Below are 24,879 nucleotides of genomic sequence, written 5' to 3'. Positions count from 1 at the left end.
GAAAAGCTATGTGGTCAGAAATTTAGATAGTATAAAATGATTCATAGATAGTGCAAATGTACAAAATTAAATCTTTCATCTTAGATCCTCTGTCTCTATTTTCAAAAGAAACTAACATTAGCAGTTTATTTACTTTTAAATTATTTTTGCAAACATACATATGCATCAATATATATGGAGTTTATTTTGATCTGTGAGAATTTACTGTTCTACTTTTTGCTTCTTACTTTTTTTAAGACAGGGTCTTGGCTCATGCCTGTAATTCCAGCACTTTGGGAGGCTGAGGTGGGCAGATCACTTGATGTCAGGCTTTTGAGACCAGCCTTGGCCAACATGGTGAAACCCCATCTCTATTAAAAATACAAAAATTAGCCAGTTGTAATGGCACATGCCTGTAGTCTCAGCTACTTGGGAGGCTGAGGCACGAGAGTCGCTTGCACCCTGGAGGCGGAGGTTGCAGTGAGCCAAGATTGCACCACTGCATTCCAGACTGGGTAACAGAGTAAGACTGTCTCATTTAAAAAAAGAAAACAAAACAAAAACAGTGTCTTACTCTGTCGCTCAGGCTGAAGAGCAATGGCATGATCACAGCTCACTGCAGCTTCCTACTCCTCGTCTCACATGATCCTCCCACTTCACCTCCCAAGTAACTGGGACTACAGGCATGTGCCACCATGCGCTGCTGATGTATGTTTTTTTCTTTTTTAGAGACTGGGTCTTCTTACGTTGTCAAGGCTGATCTTGAACTCCTGGGCTCAGGTAATCCTTCCACCTCAGCCTCCCAAAGTGCTGGGAATATAGGCGTGAGCCACTGGACCTAGCCTACTTTTTGCTTCTTAAACTTACTTCTGTATCTTGGAGATTTTTCTATATATGTAGATCTACTTCATTCGTGTTTATAGCCACAGGATATTTTGTGTGTGGTTATAGTATAATTTATGTAACCAGCATTTAGATGAATTCTATCTTTACTCCTGTAAAAGTCATGTTGAATAGATAAATTCCATCTTTTAAAAATACAAAATCATTATAATGCCTTAATTCTGTGCCTTAATTTTGGATTTCTATATATGCACACCTTGAGCAAACTATAATATGTATAAAAACTGGGTTATTGTTGAAATGTAAAGACAACTTAAATATTTGAAAGTGATCATGCTCAATTTATTCCTGGGATTAAGAATAAGAATCTTATTTTCAGGTGTTTGCAATTTTTAATATTGCTGCAAGAAACATTACTATCTATGACTCTTGTCAATCTCTTATGCGTATGCAAGAGATTCTATTGAGTATACACCTATGAATGTAATTGCTGGGTCATAGTGTAATGAATGTTAAACTTAAAGATATAATACGAAGTGTATTTCCAAAGGGCTTATGCAATTTTTTTCTCCTACCATCGATGTATGAGAAATCCTGTTGTTTTACAGCCTCTCTAATACTTGTTTTTTTTCAGACTTTTAAATTTTGCCAGTTGAATGATCTAAAGTAGTATCTATTGTGATCTTTTAAGAAAAACTTTTAAAAGTTGAGGTATAAATTTCAATTTTATGATAAAATACTCAGCTCTTAAATATATAGTTGAGTGAGACTTGATGAATGCATATACTCATGTAGCTACTCTGCTGTAAAAATTCAAAACATTTTATTACCCCTTAAGTTCCTTCAGACTTCTTCCTTGACATTCTTATCCCTCACCAGAGGGAACAACTGTTCTGAATGTTTATCACTGAGTAATGCACATTTGGGGCCAGGTCGTGTGCACATGGGCGCTGGGATACAAGAGAAGCAAAATAGAACTTTAGTAGTTCTTTTTCTTGTTTGTTATCCCACAGCTTTGCTGGACTGCCTCTTGTCTCAGGCCTAAGCCACCATTCCACACATAGGGGTCCTAGTCAACCCAGGGGTTTTTCTGAGTTCCCTCCATTTTTCCAGGGTTGTAACTTTTCCAGGGCTGATATTCTGGGAGGGGGTCAGCAGTTTTTCTATTATAATTCCGATTCTACAGGAATTGGAATCAAGGTAAACTTTTTCTCAGCTTTCTTAGACCTGATTTACATAATTACAGGCAATTTTAATCTGGACCCCCCAAAATGGATGAGTTCAAGACTCCTTGGTCATGAGTAAGCCTTCTTCCATGCCAGGTCTGTAGCCCTTCATAGAGGGCCGTATAAAGGTATGAGCTGGCTGCAGCAAAGGGTCCTACAGAATCTTGTTGATTTTTCAGTATTGCTTCTCTGAATTTGAACTTGAACTGAACTAGGGATGGCTTTTTGAGTAGGCGGGGCCTACTCAATGTGCAACTCAAATGTGTTGTGACTTGCGCAATTATGAAAGGGTCTCTCTGACTTAAAGTCGCTCCTCTTCTGCTTAGTGTTTACTTTAAATTCTAATCTGAACAGTCATTCTTGCCCAGAATGGCCCATGAATTTTTAAGTCTTTTATTGCATCTTTCATGTAAATTTGTATTTTACTTATAATAAGTATGTATAATAGTATTAAAATGTTTTAAATTACTTATATCAAGGAAACTTGCTGATCCAGGAGATCATATTGTATTTATTCTATTGTTTTGCTTACTGTCTGTCAATCGTATCTCTCCACCTCCTGCAAGAAATCAGTCCACTACACCATGCTACTTTCCGTTATAAATCCCTGTGTTGTACTTATTTTCTTTCTTTCTAGGCAGTGTGCTTCCAGAGAAGAGGCAGGTAGTGTTTCTCATTTATTTTCACTTGCCTGCCAGATTTGCCACAGAGTTAAGTGGTTTTTTTTTTTTTTTGAGATGGAGTCTCGCTCTGTCGCCCAGGCTGGAGTGCAGTGGCGCTATCTTGGCTCACTGCAAGCTCCGCCTCCCGGGTTCATGCCATTCTCCTGCCTCAGCCTCCCGAGTAGCTGGGACTACAGGTGCCCACCACCACACCTGGCTAATTTTTTGTATTTTTAGTAGAGACAGGGTTTCACCGTGTTAGCCAGGATGGCCTTGATCTCCTGACCTCATGATCCTCCACCATCGGCCTCCCAAAGTGCTGGGATTACAGGCATGAACCACCGCGCCTGGCCCTACTAAGTGTTCTAAAACTGTTAAATTAATGGACAAAAATGTACTTAGTATTCATAACGCAGACAACACTTTCTAGGCAGAGAGAAAACTATGTATTCATAACCACCATGAGTATAAGTCCTGTTTTTTGGCATGGTTGGAATAAATGATATGTGGGGACAGTTTGCAGGGAAAGGCCGGATCACAAAGTACCTACCTGTAAGCTGTATCAAAGGGTTTTGATTGGGAGCTCTTGAAGGATTCTCACCAGGAGATTAACATGGCTAATATTTTATTTTAAGAAGATGGTTTCGAGAGTAGTATGAAAGATATTTTGGAATGGAGAGACCACTTAGAAGGCTATATATAGTCCAGATAGGAGATAACTTGAAGAGGGGCAGATGCCAGAAAGCTTTAGCAGGTGGAATTCATAGAAATTGGTGACTAATTAAATATTGGTGTTGGGTGAGGAGAAGGAAGTGTAGAAATCAGAGATGACTCTCAAGTTGGGCAATTTAATGGGTGTGGCACTACTTGTTTCCAGTCATTCCTTTCCAGTGTGTATTCAGGTAGAGAAGGAACTTTTGGAGTGGAAGATAGGATTTTGTAATATTTAGTTTGATGTTTCTCTGAGATAGTTGAGTGGAGATGTACGGATCTGTCTGCTGTTCTTAGAGGGAGGTGGAGGCTTGAAAGGGAGAGAGAGTTTTTGAGGTTAATAGATTTTAGAGAGTGATTGAAGAAGGAATTGCCCGGGATTGAGGACAAAATCCTCAGGGACATTTAGATTTAGTGGACAAGTGCAGAAAAAGGAACTGGGAAGAAGATCATGAAGAAGAAATCAGGAGAGAAATGTAACAAAGGATTTCACAGTAACACCTTTGGCTTTCGTCTCTACCTTGAGATGAGATTTTTCTTTTCTGCATCCTATGTTTGATCTTTGTCCTCAGACCTTTTCTTACTTTGAGCATTCTCTGCTGGGAGACATTGTGGATGAGAAATAGTTTTATTTTTGGACCCAGCAATTGCTGACTTCTTTGTATTTCCCCCAAATTCTGCTGGAAAAGTACTTTCTTCTTTAGGTCATCTCTTTTTTTACCTTATATTATACATATAAAAGAAACCAGTTGACAGTTTGGACATTCTGCTTTGAAATTGCCTTAGGTAGAAGTAGTAGTTCATTACCAACATTTTCTGTTTTTTTACCTTACCGCAGGCAACAGTTTTGCTAAGTTTTCTGCCACTTCATAACAAGGTCTTTCTGAAAACATTTAACTCTCCTTTAATTCCTTTTCAATAGTTTCTACCAGGCTCTTCAAGCCAGGGTCCAGCTTCGGTCCACCACCCAGTCTTGAAACCAGTGTCGCATCTTTTAGGTTTTTGTTATGTCAGCATCCCAGTTTCACATACCAAATTCTGTCTGGCAACGTTGCTGTATAGCAGCCATCCCAAACTTAGTCCCAGAACCTGCATGGCTTTTCTCGACATAACCTTGGAAGTCACTCAGTGTCACTTCTACCACAGTCTGTTGGTAACAAGCAAGTTAAATGCCAGCCTGGATTTAGGGAGTTAACTTTTTCCAAGTGTCTTGTTTAGCATACACGATCGATACTTGGAATGCCTTTGCCACAGAATAGCCGAGGAGTTTCTTTTTCACGGTTATTTGGGGTTGATATTGAAAAGCAGTGCATGTGTTTGCTGCTTCCATGCTTGCAGCTGGATGGAAATTGGCCTCAGAGGGTTCATGGTTTTCTTTGTTATTAGCCAACAGATGCTTGCCAGAGTGTTTTACTCACTGAGTATTTAATGTGAGGGTAATGCATCTCTGTAGCTAATGAGAAGAGCAGTACAATATATTAGCTCATTTGTGTATAGCCAATATGTGCCTTTAGTCCACACATTGATCCTTCACTAAATGTCTTTTTTTTTTTTAACAAAGCTGTTATGAACACCTATTTGGCACATCTATCTTCAAATTGCTTTGACTTTCTGAGAAGTTGATCCTGACTTTTGTATGTCTGTCTTATAGGGAAAATATTTTTTGTCTGTTAAATAATTATTTCAAATCTTCTTGAAACATTAAATTTTTAAAAATTTCAGGTTAATACTCTATATCATAAACAACCTTAGGTTTCTAGGCACAAATATTCAGTTATTCATGAGTATGGTATGAAGTTGCTAATTCTCAATTTGTAGTTTTATATATATTAAAAATATGACATATTTCTAAAGTATATATATTTTAAATTTAAAATGTATGTATTTTTAAATTTTGGCAAAATGGCCAAGCTCTCTCCATAGCCCCCATTTCCTCTCAACAGCTGTCCCTCATCTCCCCTTCAGGCCTAGTGGTGCGTGTATCTGAATGAGGACCTGTCTTGGAAGTGGACACAGGGCCATTTGAGCAGAGTTCTGAGGTTTCAGGTAGATAGAAAGTGATTTCTGGAGATAGATCGAGTAAGGCACTTCGATTTGGCCCTCTGCACTGCTCACTTCCTGGAGGAGAGGTATGGCTAGGAGGACCAAATCCTATTGCCTTGATCTAAGGATAGTAGTGATTTTAATAATTTTTTGAGACAGGGATCTAAGGATAGTAGTGATTTTAATAATTTTTTGAGACAGGGTTTGCTCTGTCACCCAGGCTGGAGGCTGCAGTGCAGTGGTGATCATAATTCACTGCAGGCTAAAGCAATCCTTACACCTCAATCTCCTGAGTAGCTGGAACCACAGGCATGTATCACCATGCCTGGCCAATTTTTAAATTTTTGGAGAGATGGGGTCTCCTTATGTCACCCAGGCTGGTCTTGAACTCCTGGGCTCAAGCTATACTCCCGCCTTGGCCTCCCAAAGTGCTGGTATTATAGGCATGAGCCACCACACCTGGCTGATTTTAATAATCTTATAATAGGTCTACCAGACTTCATTACCTTTAGACTTTATTCTTTCTGGTCTGTCCTTTTCTTGTATGCCCGGAAATAATTGTCTAAAACTCAAACTGTTACCACACCCGTGTTCAAAACTTTTCAGTGCTCCACATTTTCATCAAGATAAAGTCTTAACATGGCCTGTTGGAGAACCTCTGTGCCCTATTCTTGTTAACAGTGGAGGGTGTCCAGGTTCTTGGCACCTTGAACAAAGAATTGGACAAAACGCACAAACAAAGCAAGGAAGGAATGAAGGGATTTATTGAAAATGAACGTACATGCCACAGTGTGGGAGTGGGCCTGAGCATACGGGCTCAAAGGCCCTGTTACGGAGTTTTTCATGAGTTTAAATACCCTTTACTTGGGGTGCGCCCTATGTAAATGAAGAGGATGAAGTAAAGTTACAAAGTCATTTACGGCATATACCCTATGGAGAGGATATTTCCTGTTATAGCTGAAGTGTAAATTGGCTTTATGTTCCCTGCCTCCAGACCATATTTTCCTGCCTCATTCTGATCATACTTACTTTTTCATTCTTACGTATTACCGAGCTCTATTGTCTTTCCAAGCAAGTACTCTTTTCTGCCCTCCCAACTTTGCACAGGCTGTGGGTCTGTCACATCCTCTCTCATGAACAACCTCTAGTATATCTACCAAACAAACTTATACTGACCCTTTAACACTCAGTTAAATATTAGGTAGTCTGACAAGCCTTTTTTCTTCACCTCCCCAGGAAGAATTAAGTCCTTCCCTTTGTGTATTTCCATAGTGGTTTGTATACATGTTGTTATGGCACTTGTCTCATTATGTAATGTTTGCATGTCTGTAAGCAAAGCCTTCTGCCTCTGAAAGCAGGGGCTGATTTGATTCAGCATGGTATTTCTCTAATACCAATAGTGCCTAGTACACAATAGTGCTTAATAGATGTGTATTGAATGAAGAGTGTAATTAATGGAGTGCTTTACATGTGAATTGCTCTAAATAGAGGGCCATGTTTGTAGTAAATGCCTGCGTATCCAAGGTGATTGAGAAATGGAGTGCTCCAGTAATTGATTATGTTTCTTAACAGCCAATTACAAATTATCAATTTTAGATAATTTGAATAAAAAACAAAATAGGTTATACAGAATTGATCTGTCTTTATTAATCCATAAGGTGCTTCAGCATGATCATTCTGATTTCTGTGGCTTGTTTAGAGCTATGGCTGAGGAAGCTGTAGGGAACTGAGCTGTAGGGGGATCTGTAGTGATGCTTTGTCACAAGCTGGGCCTTGTTTTTTTTTTTTTACTTGAATCTCTAACACACATACACTTACTATTTTGCTTATCTAATTATAAATTTAACACTAAGGAGACTCACAATTGTATTATCATGTTTTTTCAAATGTAGCTTAAAAAATTCTTAGAAGACAGACAAGCAACATACCTTAAGGTATATACACTATCTTAATTCAATGGAAAGCTTGCTACATTCAGGCTGTTCCCTATTCAGTGATAGTCCTTGCTGAGCACAAATGAAGTCTTGTGAACTGAGCTAAGTGGTTAATTTGATGCTACTCTCTGGCCATGACTATTTCAAGAGTGCTGGATTCCCACCCAAATTATATATTGATTCTTCTAATTCATATGAAATTAGTGTGAGTGGTTACTGTTAATTTGTGTATTGATTTATTGTTCTTTTGTGTTCTCACCTACCCAACAACAGTGTTGCCAGTTAGTAGTTGCAAAACTCAGAGACTACTTTTGTGCATGCATTTTCACATCTTTCGAAGTGGCTTTGAACAGAGACCTATTTGGGGGTATGCTCTTATTATGTTTGCACAAATGATCTGAAAACTATCATGGTGGCTGAGCCCTGACTTCCTACATTGCTGTTCTATGTCTTCTTCTTAAACCTAGAAATCTTCCTATAATGCTTGATCCTTTTTAAAGGAAGAATTTGGAATATGGAGCAGATGTATATTTTCTTCGTGACACTCAGAAACATGTATTGTAAATGTGTCTGTTTTTTAGATACCATATTGTTCAGTTGGCTCCTCTCCACTTGAATCCTTTTCTTTTAATTAGTTTTCCAGCCTGGCTGTCCCCTCAGCTGCAAAACAATGCAGTATTTGTAACCTAATTATTTGTGAAAGTGAATCATCTCAACTTAAGTCTAAGAACGATTGACCTACTTATAGAAGGGTTAGCTTGAAAATCCTACGTGAAGAAAGGACAATGTAAAGGATTGATTAAGTAATTTTAAAGTACGTGAATATTAGAGTCATTAATGATAGAAACGTGGATTCAGTATCATACTCAAGCATATATTCAGTGACTCCCTAACCCAACTATCTGGTTTAAATAATCTATGAACAAACAGAATAAAAGTAAGTCTTGCTACATTATATTAAGCCAATATCAATTGAGCTTTGGGAAATAGGCCTAAAAATGTGTCTTTGTCAATTTAATTTGCTCCTATTATGAACATTTTTATGTTAAGCTGATTGACTCTCTTAAATACAACATGGAAACATTTATGTCTTTGTAGTGTGACTTTAAAAATTAATTATTGACTGAGGCTGGGCGCGGTGGCTCACGCCTGTAATCCCAACACTTTGGGAGGCCGAGGCGGGCAGATTATGAGGTCAGGAGATTGAGACCATCCTGGGTAACATGGTGAAACCCCGTCTCTACTAAAAATACAGAAAATTAGCCAGGCATGGTGACAGGTGCCTGTAGTCCCAGCTACTCGGGAGGCTGAGGCAGGAGAATGGCGTGAACCCAGGAGGTGGAGGTTGCAGTGAGCCGAGATCACACCACTGCACTCTAGCCTGGGCGACAGAGTGAGACTCCGCCTCAAAAAAAAGAAATATTGACTGAATAAAATTGTGATTGCTTGCTAAGGCATTTTTTTGTATTAGTTAAATTATAAGTAAGAAAGGCTTTAAATCTCGATTTTAAGAGACATAGGCCATACATGGTAAGTCATGCCTATAATCCCAGCACTTTGCGAGGCCAAGGCAAGAGGATTGCTTGGGCCCAGGAGTTCAAGACCAGCCTGAGCAACACAGTTAGACCCCCACTCTACCCCCACCTGCCCGCCCCCTCCCCCACAAAAACAAAAAAGAAAAAAAGATATTCATCATCGGGTTTTAGTCACAGTTCTATAACTAAAGAAGCTGGCTGACTTTGGTGCCTTGGGTTTTCCCATGAGTCAGATTAACTATTTTATCATGGACATCAATTGGATCTTATACATGAAAGTGCTCTATAAAATGTATACCACATTTAGGAATTAAGCAAGATTTTAGCCCTTTTTCTGCCTGCTTTTTCAACTCTGGGCTGGTCACTTAAGCTTGCCAAGCTTTTATTTCTTCATAGGTAAAATAAAGGAGTTTGGCCTGTATATTCAACTTGAGTATTGTTTACATTGTGTTTAGCTTTTACAACCTATTATTTATTATTTTTTCTTTTTAAAAAATCAGCTGTTTTTTAAAGACATTTCCCTTGCTTATAGTATAATTACCAAATAATAAGATGGGATTCCTTTAAATTTAACCTGTTTTATTTAATATTCCTATCAATCTTGTAAGAGTAGGTGGCATGAGACTCATTTTACTGATGAGGAAAATTGAGACTCAGGGATGTTGTACGCTAATTAGTGTGAGAGGTGGTATTCCAGTACAGGTAGGTCTCTGATCCCAGTCTTCTTCTTCTTTTTTTTTTTTTTTAGCATGTGGCTTAAGTGAAGACACATTGCCATATACCTCATGTAGAGCAAGTTTTTGATCTCCATTGTTTTTTCTTTCTTTTTTTCTCCAGATGAATAATGTCTGACCAAAATGTTTTTGTAGAAAAGTGCAAATATTTGATAGCTATGTGCATAGTTTGGGAATTTTAACATTATAGCACTATTACAAAATGTCTTGTTAGCATTATGCAACATATACAGTATGTTTGGGAATCATTCAGTGCTTAAAAATAAAGTTTATCCTTCAATTAAGGTGAGCTACTTTTTTTTTTAGTAGGTATATTTTATTTTTAAATGTAGCATTGTTTAATGTTGTAGATGCTTTTGAACTTAAACACAGTTTTGTGCTTGCTATAGAAGGAAAACGGATGATCTATATACTCACTAAATTTGTTTTCTTTTAAAAAACTCCTAATTTATTTTGTAACCTAGGAAGAGTTTTAAACATGGAAATATTTTCTGTAATTTCTAAAAATTTCTGTTTTAGGAGGGTGTTGTTTTATGTTGTTTTATTTGTTATTTACATTAACATTTTTTTAAAGTCTCTGGGCTATCTCAAATGTGTAGGTCAAACAAGTATTAGAACAAATACATCCAGAAACATTCCTTTGTAATTGGAGTTCATTTATGAGTGCTGTGCTTTAACAGTTCCTATTATAAGCCTCAGATATCACCTTGTCCAGGTGTGCCAGCCCTAGATGTTGATCTTATCTAGAACAATATTGCTTTTGGGGTTCCTGACAGCACTGATTCAGCCAGTACTCTGATGCCGATTCTTTCTGATTCAGAAACCTCTTCCTCTGTGGCATTTCTCAACTCATGCTTATCTTTTTTTTGTTGAAGGTTTCCTGGTGGTCATTACTAGTCCAAAAGTGAATTTCCATGAATAGTTCATGGGTCGTAGTTTTATTTTTATCTTCTCAGCAGATAACTTTGAAATGGCCGTGGCACTTTGAAGAGATCTTATCTTCTGCCGTTGTTAACGTTGTTCACAAAACTCCAGCTACACTGGCCTTCTTTTGTCTTCTATGAATATACCAAGTTTATTCCAACTTGCAAGTCTTCTACTCCTTGTCCCTCTGCAAGGAATGGTCTTTCCTCAGACTGGTGGTTTACTGGATTCTTCTTGTCATTTAAGTCTCAGCTTAAATGTCCCCTCTTCAAAGAGGCTTCCTTGACAACTCACTGTACATTGGTGCTTCTCAACTCACTTTATTACATGGCTGCATTTTGTTTTCCTCTTAGTACCAGATCACTAATTGGTAGCTGTTATTTCTCATTGATCTCCTCTGATGGGGAAAAAGGGACATTGTGTCTAGTTTACTGCTGTATCTCTAGCACCTACAGTAGTGTCTGCCATAATAGGCATTTCAGTAAATATTTACTGAGTGACCAATGAATGAATATTTTTTCTACCAGCTATTCGTACAAATGTCTTTTCATTCTTTTTCATTTTCCTTTTGGTAGTCAGGAAGATACAATTAATGTTTTTGCAATTAATATTTTTGTATTTTTGACATTTTTCTGTTTCTTTGCTGTTTTGTCTCCTAGTTGAATTCTTTTAGAAGAAGGGAAAAACCTCTTGAGATGTGACTGTTTCCATCTATCTTCTGCTTGCCAGGTGGGTGTCTGAGCCTGTACATCCTAGTCATAAAAGCAATTAGCAGGTAGGAAAATTGGCTTCTAACAGCTGCTTCAGTCCTGCTTGAGTTGGCCTCTCCCCCAAGGGACTATCACTGTCATCCTAGCAAAATGAAATTGCCTTCTCATAAACATTTTTCTGTCTGGGATTATAGAACAGGAACAAATTCCAGGTTTACAAAATGAGTTAAAATATGTCAATAGAATAGAACAAAATAATGACCTGCTGCTGCAATTTGAATTCTGAGTCAAGACAGCAACATTTATTTTCAGAAGAGATGACATTGAAACTGTGGCACTCTTAGTTCTATTGAAATGACTTTATTATGCCAAAAGGGTAGATTTAATAATTTATTTATTGGTATTGGTGAGGAAAGTGGCAATTCTATAAAATATAGTTTTGACTCTTGGTTGGAACTTTGGTTTATGGCATAGTCGTTGTGCCTTCAATTAACTCTGTGGAAAGGGACAGGCATTTTTGAATGAATACTACTTGATTTCTTTTCCATTTCATTTCCCCAGGTATTAATTTATTCAGTTGTATTCTTTTTGACCATGATAGACCTTTGCCATTGCTATGTACTATAATTAATATGTATGTGTAGGCTTTAAATGAGTTTGATTTTTTTAAATTACTTATTGATATGTAATTATTTTACATATTTTGGGGATACATGTAATACTTTAATACCTGTATACAATGTGTAATGATCAAATCAGGGTAATTGGGATATCCATCACCTCAAACATTTATCTTTTTGTGTGTGTTGGGAATACAAAAAAAATTATTTTAGCTATTTTGAAATATACAGTAAATTGTTATTAACTCTAAGTTCCCTACTGTGCTATTAATCAATGGGTGTTATATAAACAGTATACCAATTCTGGGTTGTATATTGATGTATGCCGCAGTGTTATCAAATGAAGTGTTGGTTCACCTTGATCCTTTTTGGTAGGTTTTATCTGATGTAATTCCCAGTCTGAGCTAGTTGTGCAATGTTCTCCCTTTAAAAGCCGCCTTCTACTCAATATCTCCTTTTTATCCTTTCGAAACCTCTGGTCTTTCATAAAACTCAAAGAGTTTGTGTCACTAAATTCTGTTTTAAATGTTTTGTTACAAAAATTAAGAGAAACTATGCAAAATGGGGGTATTAGTTTTGTTTTTGAATGAATGAGATATGCCTTACAAAGCTATCCAGTTGAATGAAGGGCAAAAAACACACAATCTATCTCAATAGATGCGGAAAAAACCTTGGACAAGATTTAACACCCTTTCACGATAAAAAACACTCAACAAATTAAGAGTAGAAGAAAACTACCTCAACATAATGTAGGCCATATATGGAAAGCCACAACTAACATCTTAATCAATGGTGGAAAACTGTAAGGTTTTTCTCTAAGATCCAGGGACAAGGCAAGGATGCCTGCTCTCACCACTTATATTCACCATAGTATTGGAAGTCCTAGCCACAACAATTAGAAAAAGAAAAAAAATTTATCAAAACTAGAAAGGAAGAAGTAAAATTATCTCTGTTTGCAGATGACATGATCTTATATGTAGAAAACCCTGATGATTTCATAAAAACATGTTCGAATTAAAACAATTCAGCAAAGTTTCTGGATACAAATCAACACACAAATATCAGTTGTATTTCTAATCATTAACAATGACTAATCCAAAAATGGTTTTGAAATGAAGAAAACAATTCTATCAAAAAGAATAAAACACTTATGAATAAATTAACCAAGGAGGTGGAAGACCTGAACACTGAAAAGTACAAAACATTACTGAAAGAAATTAAGACATAAGTAAATGGAAACAGCCCATGTTCATGGGTTGGAAGACACTGTTGTTAAGATGTCAGTACTACCCAAAGCAATTTATAGATTCAATTAGATCCCTATCAAAATCCCAATGACTTCTTTGTAAAAATAGAAAATGTATCCTAAAATTTGTGTAGAATCTCAAGGAACTGCAAATAGCCAAAACAATCTTGAAAAGAAGAACAGAGTTGGAGGTCTCTCACTTCCTGATTTCAAAACTTACTGCAAAAACTATGGTTATCAAAGTAGTGTGATACTGGCATAAAGACAGATATATAAACCAGTGGAATAAAACAGACAGCTGGCCAGGCGCGGTGGCTCACGCCTGTAATCCCAGCACTTTGGGAGGCCAGGGCAGGTGGATCACGAGATCAGGAGATCGAGACCATCCTTGCTAACATGGTGAAACCCCATCTCTACTAAAAATACAAAAAATTAGCCGGGCGTGGTGGCTGGCGCCTGTAGTCCCAACTACTCAGAAGGCTGAGGCAGGAGAATGGCGTGAACCCGAGAGGCGGAGCTTGCAGTGAGCGGAGATGGCGCCACTGCACTTTAGCCTGGGCGACAGAGTGGAACTCTTATCTCAAAAAAACAAAAAAACGGACAGCCAAGAACTAAATCCTTGATTATATAGTCAAATGATTTTCAACAAGGGTGGCAAGACCATTCAATGAGGAAAGGACAGTCTTTTCAACGAATCGTGCTGGGAAAACTATATTTCCATATGAAAAAAGAATGAAGTTGGAGTCTTACCTTATTCCACATACAGAAAACTAACCCAACATTGATCAAAGACCTAAACATAAAAGCTAAAACTAAAAGTCCTAGGAGAAAATCCTCATGACATTGAATTTGTAGTGATTTCTTAGTTGTAACACCAAATGCACAGGTAACAAAAGAAAAAATAGATAAGGCCAGCGCGATTGCTCACACCTGTAATCCCAGCACTTTGGGAGGCCAAGGCTGGCAGATCAGTTGAGGTCAGGAGATTGTGACTAGCCTGGCCAACATGGTGAAATCCCATCTGTATTAAAAATACAAAAATTAGCCGGGCATGGTGGTGTGTGCCTGTAACCCCAGCTACTTGGGAGGCTGAGGCAGGAGAATCATTGAACCCAGGGGGTGGATGTTGCAGTAAGACAAGATTGTGCCACTCCCCTCCAGCCTAAGCAACGGAGCGAGACTCCGTCTCAAAAAAAAAAAAAGTAAGTTGGACTTTACTAAAATTAAAAACTTTTGTGCATCAAAGGACACTATTAACAGAGTGAAAAGACAATCTATGAAGAATGGGAGAAAATATTTGCAAATCCCATATCTGATAAGGGATTGATATCCAGAATATAAAAAAATTCCTATAACTCACAACTACAAAAAACCAAACAATTCAATTAAAAAATGATCAAAGGCATTTCTCCAAAGATAAATAGTCATGACCACATGAAAAGATGCTCAACATCATTAATCATTAGGGAAATCCAAATCAAAACACAGTGAGATACCACTTTACACCTATTAGGATAGCTGTTATTGAAAAAGGAAAAAGAAAACAAAACAGAAAACAAGTATTGGCAAGGATGTGGATAAATTGGAACCTTTGTGCATTGTTGTTGATGAGAATATAAAATGGTGCAGCTGCTATGGAAAACAGTATGGCATTTTTTCAAAAAGGTAAAAATAGAACTATCATATGATCCAGCAATGCCACTGCTGAGTAAGTTTTCAAAAGCATTGAAAGCAAATTCTCAAAGACATATGTACACACCCATGTTCATAGCAACACTATTTATAATAGCCAAGAGGTGGAAGGTACCCAGATGTCCATCATCAGATGAATGGATAAACAAAATGAGGTATATACATACAGTGGGATATTATTTAGCTTTAGAAAGGAAAGAAATCCTGTTACATGCTACAAAATGGAAGAACTTGAAGACATTATGCTAAGTGAAATAATCCATTCACAAAAAGACATATGCAAGCCAGGTGTGGTGGTTCACTCCTGTAATCCCAGCACTTTGGAAGGCCAAGGCGGGAGGATTGCTTAAGCCCAGGACTTCTAGACTAGTCTGGGCAACATAGTGAGACCCTTTTCCTACAAAAAAATTTTTAAAAATTAGCCAAGCATGATGGCTCCTGCCTGTAGCCCCAACTACTCAGGAGGCTGAGGCAGGAGGATCACTTGAGCCCGGATATTGCAGCTGCAGTGAGCTGTGATCATGTCACTGCATTCCAGCCTAGGTGACAGAGCAAGAACCTGTCTCAAAAAAAAAAGACATGCTGTATGATTCTACTTATATGAGGTATCTGAAGTAGTCAAATTCATAGAAACAGAAAGTAGAATACCAGGGGCTGAAGGGAGAGGGAAGAGGAATTCTTAACGGGTATAAGTTTCAGATTTGCATGATAAAAAAGTTCTGGAGATGTGTTTCACAACAATGTGAATATACTTAACATTACTGAACTGTACACTTAAAGATGGTGAAGATTTTATGTTGTGTGTGTGTTTTTTTTACCATAATGAAAGAAATGAAGCCAGTCATTCAATAACTGTTCATTAAATGGTTGTTTTGTGTTCTGCCTACTGCTGGGCTAAGGAGATATAAAGATTACTAAAAGCCCTTAAGTCCTTTAAATCAATGTAACTTAATGCAGCTGCATTGAGGTGTAATATTATTATTTCTTAAATTTTATTTATTGTAAAAATCTAAAACTGTTCTAAAAAATAAAGTCTTAATTTTTAGATCAGTTTTAGATTTTTACAAACACTTCAGACAGTACAGAGCTCCCCATCCCCATACACAGTTTCCCTTATTAACATCTTGCATTAATATGCTTGTGGTACAATAAATAATTTGTCTTGTCTTTGTCTTAGACTTTTTTACATGGAAATTATAACTCTTGCAATTTCTGAAGTGATAGGTGTATCTTTGTTATGTAAACTTGGTAACTTATGGTGGACCCCTAGATTGCTTCAAGATGGGAGCTGTCACCAGAAAGAACAACCATGTGATTAGAAGGTTGGGACTTTAGGCCAGCCTGACCTGGTGGGAGTAGGAGGGTTTGAGTCCAGTTGTGTGGCTAATGATTTGAACAATCATGCCTATGTAATAACCCCTCAATAAAAACTGTGGACACCAAAGCTCAGTGGAGCTTTTTTTTTTTTTTCTTTTGAGATGCAGTCTTGCTCTCTTACCCAGGCTGGAGTGCAGTGGCACAATCTCAGCTCACTGCAACCTCTGCCTCCTGGGTTCAAGTGATTCTCCTGCCTCAGCCTCCCGAGGAGCTGGGATTACAGTCATGTGCCACTATGCCCAGCTGATTTTTTAATTTTTTGTAGAGACAGGGTTTCACCATGTTGGCCAGGCTGGTCTCAAACTCCTGACCTCAGATGACCCACCCGCCTCCCAAAGTGCTGGGATTACAGGCGTGAGCCACCACACCCAGCCAAGCAGAGCTTTTTGGTTGATGAAGACATTGGTGTACTGGGAGGGTAAGTGCCCTAACTCATGGGGAAAGGGCATAGAAACTCTACACTTCGGACCCTCTAAGACCTTGCCCTATGTGTATTTTTTATAGTAAAGTTATAACTTACTCAAGAGGCTGAGGTGGGAGAATTGTTTGAGCCCAGGAGATCAAGAGTTGCAGTGATCTGTGATTGTGCCACCGCAGTCCAGCCTGGTGACAGAGCAAGACCCTGTATTAAAAAAAAAAAGCTATAATTGTAAGTATAGTACTTTCCTGAGTTGTGTAAATCTTTCTAGCCAATTTCTGAACTTGAGGGAGTCATGGAAACCTCTGAATTTATGGCTGGTTGGTCAGAGTGCAGGTGGTCTGGAGACTCCTGAAGTCCAGCTGGTTTCTAAAGTAAAGAGCAATATTGTTTGGGATCATACCCTTTAACTTGTAGGGTCTACACTAACACTGGATGGTTAGTGCCAGAATTGAATTACAATATACACTGTTACGGTTGAAACAGAATGGTGGTACATTCAATTAATGAACCAACATTGATCCCTTATTTTAAAGTAAAGTCTATAATTTACACTGTGGTTCACTCCTTATATTGTATAGTTTCATGAGTTTTGACAAATTCATAATAGCATCTGTCTGCGATTACAGTGGTAATGGTAGATATTCCATTCAAGCAGAATATTTTCACTGCTGGAAAAGTCATCTGTGCTCCATTCATTCATTCCTCCTTCCTCGCCGCTGAACCCTTGGCAACCACTCATCTTTTCTGTTTTCATAAGTTTGCCATTTTCAGACTGTCATGTAGTTGGAATTATATAGTATGTAGTCTCTTCTTTCACTTATCTGTGTTAGTTCAAGCTTCCTATATGTTCTATGGTTTGATAGTTCATTTATTTTTATTCCTGAATAATATCCCAATGAGTGGACTTAATACACTTTATCCATACCTATTGAAGGACATCTTGTTTGCTTCCAAGTTTTCACAGTTAAGAAATAAAACTTCTATAAACATTTGCATGCAGGTTTTTGTGTGGACGTTGGTTCTCAAATCAGAATGCAATGGCTGGATCATATAGTAAGACTAAGTTCAACTTTGTGAGAAGTTGCCAAACTATCTTCCGAAGTTACTGCATCATTTTGTATTCCCAGCAACACTGAATGAGAGATCCTGTTGCCCCATGTCTTTGCCAGCATTTGGTGTTGTGTTTTGAATTTAGCCATTGTAATAAGTGTATGGTATGGTAGTTCCTTGTTTTAATTTGCAGTTCCCTAATAATATATGATATTGAGCCTCTTAACATATGCTTATTTTTCATATATATATCTTCTTTGACGAGGTGTCTGCTCAGATCACTGGCCCACTTTTTAATCAGATTGTTTTCTTAATGTGGAGTTTGAGTTCTATGTATATTTTAGATAACAACCTGATTTCAGATATGTCTTTTGCAAATATTTTCTCTCAGTATGTGACTTGTCTTTTCATTAACAATGTCTTTTTCAGAGCAGAAGTTTTAATGATGTCCAACTTACCAGTTTGTTTTTCTTGGATAGTGCTTTTGGTGTTGAATCTAAGAAGTCATTGTCAAACCTAAGTCACCTAGGTGTTTTTCTGTGTTACCTTGTAAAATGTTTATAGTTTTATGTTTTATATTTAGGTGTATAATCCATTTTGAGTTAATTATGTATGAATTTAATTTTGCGTGAATTTTGTTTTACATTTTTAAAATTATAAAATATTTAGAACATACAATTAGATATAAACACTAATATAATGACCTGTATCTAAAGTACTTACCAAATGGCTTTATCAAGTCTTGCTTTTAGGGAGGCTAAGGCAGTGGATTGCTTGAGCCCAGGAGCTCTAGACCAGCCTGGGCAACATGATGAAACCCCATATCTACAAAAAAACTAGCTGGGTGTGGTGGCATGTGCTTGTAGTCCCAGCTACCCCACAGGCTGAGATGGTAGGATCACCTGAGCCCAGGAGGTTGAGGCTGCAGTGAGGCATGATTGGAGTACCATACTCAAGCCTGGGCGACATAATGAGACCGTTTCAAAAAAAAAAAAAAGTCTTAACATTTTACCTTATTAATCTACAGATTGTAAAATCAATGCAGTTGAGACCCTCCCTTGTGAATTCCTCCTTATCTCATCCCTCTCCCCTTCTCAGAAATAACCAATTTACAAATTTTAAAATTTCATCTTAACATTACATGTATTTCTGCAACTTGTTTATTTCAAAATTCAGCATTGTTTTTGAGATTTAGACACTTTTTTTTACTGTAAGGAAAAACATTTTAATTTAAAGCAATTTAATGTTAAATAATCAATTTACTATAAGTGTTAATTTTATCATGGTTTCTTACATTAGCTTAGATAGAAATGCATGGTTTTCTGGAATTTACTATGATTTAGTTCTGACCTGAAGGTTAAGTTTTTCAATCCTTTAAAGACATATCTTTAAATTTTATTGTGGGATTCATTTTGTAGAGCCTTACTAAATTGGTTCTAAATAGCTAGATATATATATATATAGATATATATATATATATTTTAAAGATTTTTCATGTGGTGTATGTCTTTTAGAATGTATATACAATTGAGATTAGATTAATATGCTGTTCCATAGCTAGTCTGTTAAGAATACTCAACAGAAGCTATTGTAGAAATACTTAATTTTTACAAAATGTGCTGTTAGTTGGGGAGTGTACCTTTTGTAGATTTCTTTCTGGGGCTTTTTTAAAGTCACAGATTTTCTTTAAGCATCAGTTTCTGAGAGCACAATTTATAGATTTAATCAGATAATCTGTGCAATTCAAGGTGGAGGTAAAGGCATAGCTTCCTCCCTCAGCAAGAGGAAAGTGACTTGATTTTGCTTGGGATGGGATGAGTTGAACCTAATTATTTATGCTGATGAATGCAGCAAGTTTCATCCAGCAAAAGCAGATGTTTGCAGAATCTTCTGTGGCCTAAATTAAATCTGAACCATACAGGATTGCAGTCTTTAGAGAAGGCTACTCCCATTGTCTGCTGTATTAATCGTGCATGCTAATCTGTCACTGCTGATTTGATTATCATTGCTTATTTACCCTTTCATTGGTATACAGTTTGAGTCCAATAGCTAAAAAAGCTCAAATTTTTACTGCTTTACACATTTGAAAAATAATGACCTCTTTTTACCTCAAGATAATTTATTATAGGTTCCAGAAAGTGGTATGATGGTACTTCCAATTCAGATTATTTTTTTCTATCAGCACCCCCAAATTATTGACAGATTCAGCTGTAATTTAATGAGAACAGACTAATATGACAAGGGAATTGATTTTTTTCTTAAGTCCTTGCTCTTCTTAGCTCTATTGCATGAAACGCTAAAGTAGCATTTTCCATTCTGTCTTCCTCAAGGATAAAATGTGTTCCAGATTTTGTCTCCCCAGCTCTTCTTCTAGTGACACTATGTTCATAACTGTGCTATAATAATAAAGGGTTACTGACAAATGACTTTTCCGGGTTAATTTTTTGCATATGCCATGGTTTTAGATTTCATCTCATTCATGGGAATTAATCCATGGTAAAGGTTTTGTAGCATATCTCTGAGGTAAGTGAAAGTTAAAAATTCTGTTGGTATGGAATCTCTGCCAGACTACGTCTTATCTTCTGTTTGGTATTTTGTGTTCAGGATCTTTGTATGTCAGGATGATGAATTCAGATTAATCTCTGGATGATGTTACAGACCTATTAATTTCAGAGAAATCATCAAATTCTTAGTTTGATCATGTGGTTACTTTACATTATTATAATCTTCAATGATTATTTCTTGATTTTTAAAATAAATATTCACTGATGGTTTCTCCTCTCAAATAAATGAAATACCATTCCTGGCACCTTTCAAAATAAACTTCTTGTCTTGGCATACTTAGAACCTTTTTTTTTTCCCTAGTGGAGCTTTCATGTCTGTATTATCTTGTCTTGGCTGAGTTTATTTGGACTTCTTTTACTCCTCTACCTGCTTCTCAAACTTCATGGGCACAGGTAGGATATAATGATGCTTCTTACTGTTGGCATCTTGAGGGCTAGCCCCGCATCTTGATTGGTTACTTTGTTGTCTTTTTTTTCTTTTTCCTATCTTTACTCATTCTGTTTCCTCCATAAACACCTACTATAATCTAGTTAATTTATGTCTTTGGATATTTCTGTATCTTTGGAAAATATTATATAGTGTTTCGTACATATATATATAGGTTATTAATTTTCACAAATGGCCTTGGTCTGTACATCCCATTTTATTCTTTTTTTTTTTCATTTAGCCCTATATTTAAACAATCTATTTTTGTTGCTATATGCAATTCTGGTTCATTACTTCTGACTGCTCTACAGTATTATATCATGTACACACTCTTATCCATGTATACTGTGTATTTGTCTTATTTATACATTTTTCTGATGGCACTTGGGTGTATTCAGCTCCATGTGCCGTTAATAATGTTGCAGTGATAATCTTCATTTTATTTTATAGAGATATATAATCAAGAATGTGATTGATCTGTTGTTGGATGTCCATTATTAAGTTCACTAAGTATTGCCAGATTGCTCTGTAGGATGACTAGATAGTTTTTACTGCTTTGAGCAGTGCATGAGGATTCACAGACTCTATATTTCATGTGGGCAACAAGCAACAAGCAACTGAAGAGCTGCTTTTATAGACATGATTAGCAAACGGCCAAATTATTTATGTGTGAATAATATAAAACCAAAGTAGGTTACCATTAACCCCTCACTCAGAAGGGACTCCTGAGTGGAAAAGTTGCCTTGGTTCCTAGTAAACGTCTCTATAATGAGAGCTTTTTGGTGAGAGAATATGAGGGTGAGCCCTCGTTGCAAGTAACTCTGCCTACCAGCCATGTGGACAGTTTAGTTCTGCAAGATGTAAATGATTAGATTCTTTGTGTCCATTGTGGTTCTTGGAATGCAAACATGAATGAGGCTGATTCTCTGCCCCTGAAGCTCTGTGGTTGTAGAACAAGTAGGTGCAGGTCTTGTGCTCATCTGTCTTTTGGAGAGACCCCTTTGCTTCTTCTCAGAGAAGTTGGCACTCACTGTTTAGTCTTTCATAGCAGTCTTTTAATGGCACTGTTATTCTTGTTATCTTACCTTCAAAAATTAAGACACAGAGATACCTGGGTCTATTAACTCTGACCATTTGGAGTCCTACTAGTCCATCATTATACCTAACCTGGTAAAAGATTTCCCAGAAAGAGATAGGAGTTCTTATTGTGGCATTTGTTTCCTGAAGTGCAATGATTGGGGTGGGAGGGATGGCATGTTGTCAAGTCTCTTTGAATTGGTAAAATGGAGATTGGAAACTATTACCTAGAAGCATGGATTAATTAAAAGTAGTGAGAGGGCTGTGTACAGTGACTCACACCTGTAATCTGAGCACTTTGGGAGGCTGAAGTGGGAGGACTATTTGAGGTCAGTAGTTTGAGACCAGCCTGGGCAACATGGGTCAGCCTGGGCAAGACCCTGTCTTTACAACAGCAGCAAAAAATTAGCTGCATGTGGTAGTGCACGCCTGTAGTCCTAGATACTCAGGAGGCTGTGTCAGGTGGTTCGCTTAAGCCCAGACTTCATGGCTGCAGTGAGCTATGATCATGTCACTGTGATCCAACCTGGGCAACAAGCCAGACCCTATCTCTTGAAAAAAAGTAGTAAGCATCAACGTGATGTATAGTGATAAGAATACAGATAACAGTATTGGGCAAAATAGCAGAAAAAACAGTTTCCTATCTTCACCCATCTAAATTTCCATTAAAAAGACCACTAGATACATAGATGAATGGGAAAAACACTGCATGTGTATTAGAAGCTAGAGCTTAATGCCACTCACGCCAGAAAACCCAGAATAATCTTTGTTAGGCAGCATTGCTTATGGGCCTGGAATGAAAGAAGTAATTGAGGAGGAGCCCCTCAAGGAGAATCTTTCTGAGAGAGGACTCTTAAGTTGGGAGGGACAGTAAACTTAATGCATGTTCCTACAAAGCACAGTGTTTAAATCCCTCTCTTGGCTCTTTGACCAGAAGCATTTGTGAACACTGTTTATAGATCTAGAGTTTGCTTATAGCACCTCCCTAGAAGAAGCCTGTCCACATAGGTGGCCTAGTCACTAAGTTCCCAGCTACCAACCCTCCTGCCTCAAACCCTGTTCAGATTGCTGGATAGCTCAACTAGCAATCTGTTGAGATTTGTGTTCTCAAAAAGGTTTAGTCATTAAACCTGGGGAAGCTGGATATCAGTAATAAAAAGGAAGCAATCTGACAGGATTCTGAAGGCATGAAAATACAGTTGCCAAATTAAAATCTCTGGATGCAGTGAATAGCAAATTAGACACTGCAAAAATAAATCAAAATGACAAAATAAGACAAAAGGAAGACAGGTCAGGAGATAAAATGTATTGTACAGGAGATAAAATGTATTGTACAAACAGCAAGAATTTCAGAAAGAGAGAGATGGAGCACACACATTGTTAAAAAAATAGATGGAAATGATGCTGATCCAAAAGTAATACAAATAAAAATATGAAAATATTTCCTGCTGGACTTTTCGTAATTGGAGGCATTTATGCTAGAGACAATATGAAAGGAACCGAGTTGATGGAGGTATAGAGAACCAACCCATAAATTCTCGCATGAAAGAGCAAACTGCCTGGGTCGTTAGTGGAAGAGATGCTGAATAAATCTGACTAAATCTCCTCTACTTCTCGGAAACAAGGATAAGCAGGTACAAGTAGAAGCCTGGCAAGATGGGAGACCTTCATCTGGAAAATATTTCTTCTTCCTGGAATAATAAAAGGCCTTCCTTCTGGTGTCAGGACCAGAAACACTACATGGTTGGGCAGTCATTTCAAAAGAGAAGACAGCATTACTATTATGCACAAGTGATCGATTATCTACCAGAAAATCTAGGAAAATTACCTGCAAGCCTATTTGAACTAAAATTATGTGGTTAGTTACGTCTAAATGTACTGAAGTCAGTACTTTTTCAATATTCAAGGAATACTTAGTTGGAAACTACAATGGAGAAAAAAAATCTCTTAAGTATTTAGAAACAATAAAACAAGTACAAATTATTTTTTAAAAACCTTACAGGATAACATAAAGAGAGTTGAATAAGTACAGAGATTAAACATGTTTCTAATAAGCAGGACTCAGTCTTATATTAATTCTTCCCAAATCTATGAATTTGATGCAATTCTAATCAAAATCTAATTAACATTTTTGATTCAGAAGTGGGATGAAATAGGGAAATTTAACAAAATTGGTCTGAAATTGTTCTAGAATAAGTTTAAAAGAAACTTTTTGAAGGAGTAGCATTATGAAGTTGGAATTGCACCACCATATATTAGAAGATTTTTATAAATCTGCAATGATTAAAACCATATGATATTGACTAAGAATGGAACAAGGTAGAGTCCTAAAAAATACAGATTAATGTATGATAGTGAAGCCATTTCAATTCATTAGGAGAATGAATTAGTAAACAAAAGTGGTAAGAATATTGACTTAAAATTATCACAAGAATATAAAACTAGAGTTGTACTTCATGCCATGAGCTAAGATTTCAGATGGTTGAAATAATGAAAACATTTTAAAATAGAATAAAAACATAAGGAAATGTGTGTGTGTAAATATATAATCAAGTAGTGGAGAAATTATTTTCTATTTTTAATGTTTAAGAAAATATTTATTCTTAGATAAGCTTATATAGTTGTTAGAGAAAAGAAATATACAAGCAAAAAGAAGAAAAAATACCCAGACTTCTACTCAGTCAGAAACCACAAAACCACCATTGGTTTCTAACTTGATAGCATGTTGGTTGTATATAGAAGTGCTCTTCTAAATGCAAAATTAAACGAAGAATAACACACAAAAAGTGATTGAATCCGGCACAGTGGCTCGTGCCTGTAATCCCAGCACTTTAGGAGGCTGAGAAAGGAGGATGGCTTGAGCCTAGGAGTTCGAGACCAGCCTGAGCAATAAAGTGAGACCTCTTTGCTATAAATAAATAAATAAATAAAGTGATTTAGTTGCACAAAAAATTATGTATCAAATACCATCAACAAAATTGAAAGGCAAATGTCAAATACGAAGGAATATTTATGCCATGTGATAAAAATTTAACACCTTTAATGTATGAAGAGCACTTATAAGTCAATAAGAAATGAATGCCTGAATAGGAAAAGGAGCAGTC

At 37.0% G+C, this 24,879-nt stretch overlaps 1 protein-coding gene across 23 annotated transcripts in view; it reads left to right on the top strand.

Moving 5' to 3' along the window:
• PEAK1 (pseudopodium enriched atypical kinase 1) overlaps positions 1-24,879 on the top strand; it is a 310,312-nt gene that overhangs the window by 68,518 nt on the left and 216,915 nt on the right. For 6 of the 23 annotated variants that reach the window (XM_063795304.1, XM_063795310.1, XM_054667835.2 and 3 more), the window contains one exon: positions 11,251-11,320. The exons of 9 other annotated variants lie outside the window; for them this stretch is intronic. The gene's annotated coding sequence lies outside the window, so the exon portion shown is untranslated. Of the gene's footprint in view, positions 1-708; positions 760-11,250; positions 11,321-16,740; positions 16,886-24,879 lie in introns of all 23 variants that reach the window. 8 more of the 23 variants (XM_054667847.2, XM_063795305.1, XM_063795307.1 and 5 more) reach the window with 4 other exon arrangements.

The sequence above is a fragment of the Pan troglodytes genome, chromosome 16, assembly GCF_028858775.2.
Source record: "Pan troglodytes isolate AG18354 chromosome 16, NHGRI_mPanTro3-v2.0_pri, whole genome shotgun sequence".
In the NCBI taxonomy this organism is placed as follows: domain Eukaryota; kingdom Metazoa; phylum Chordata; class Mammalia; order Primates; family Hominidae; genus Pan; species Pan troglodytes.
Note: the sequence above shows the minus strand (reverse complement) of the source record. Positions and strands in the feature narration are given on the sequence as shown.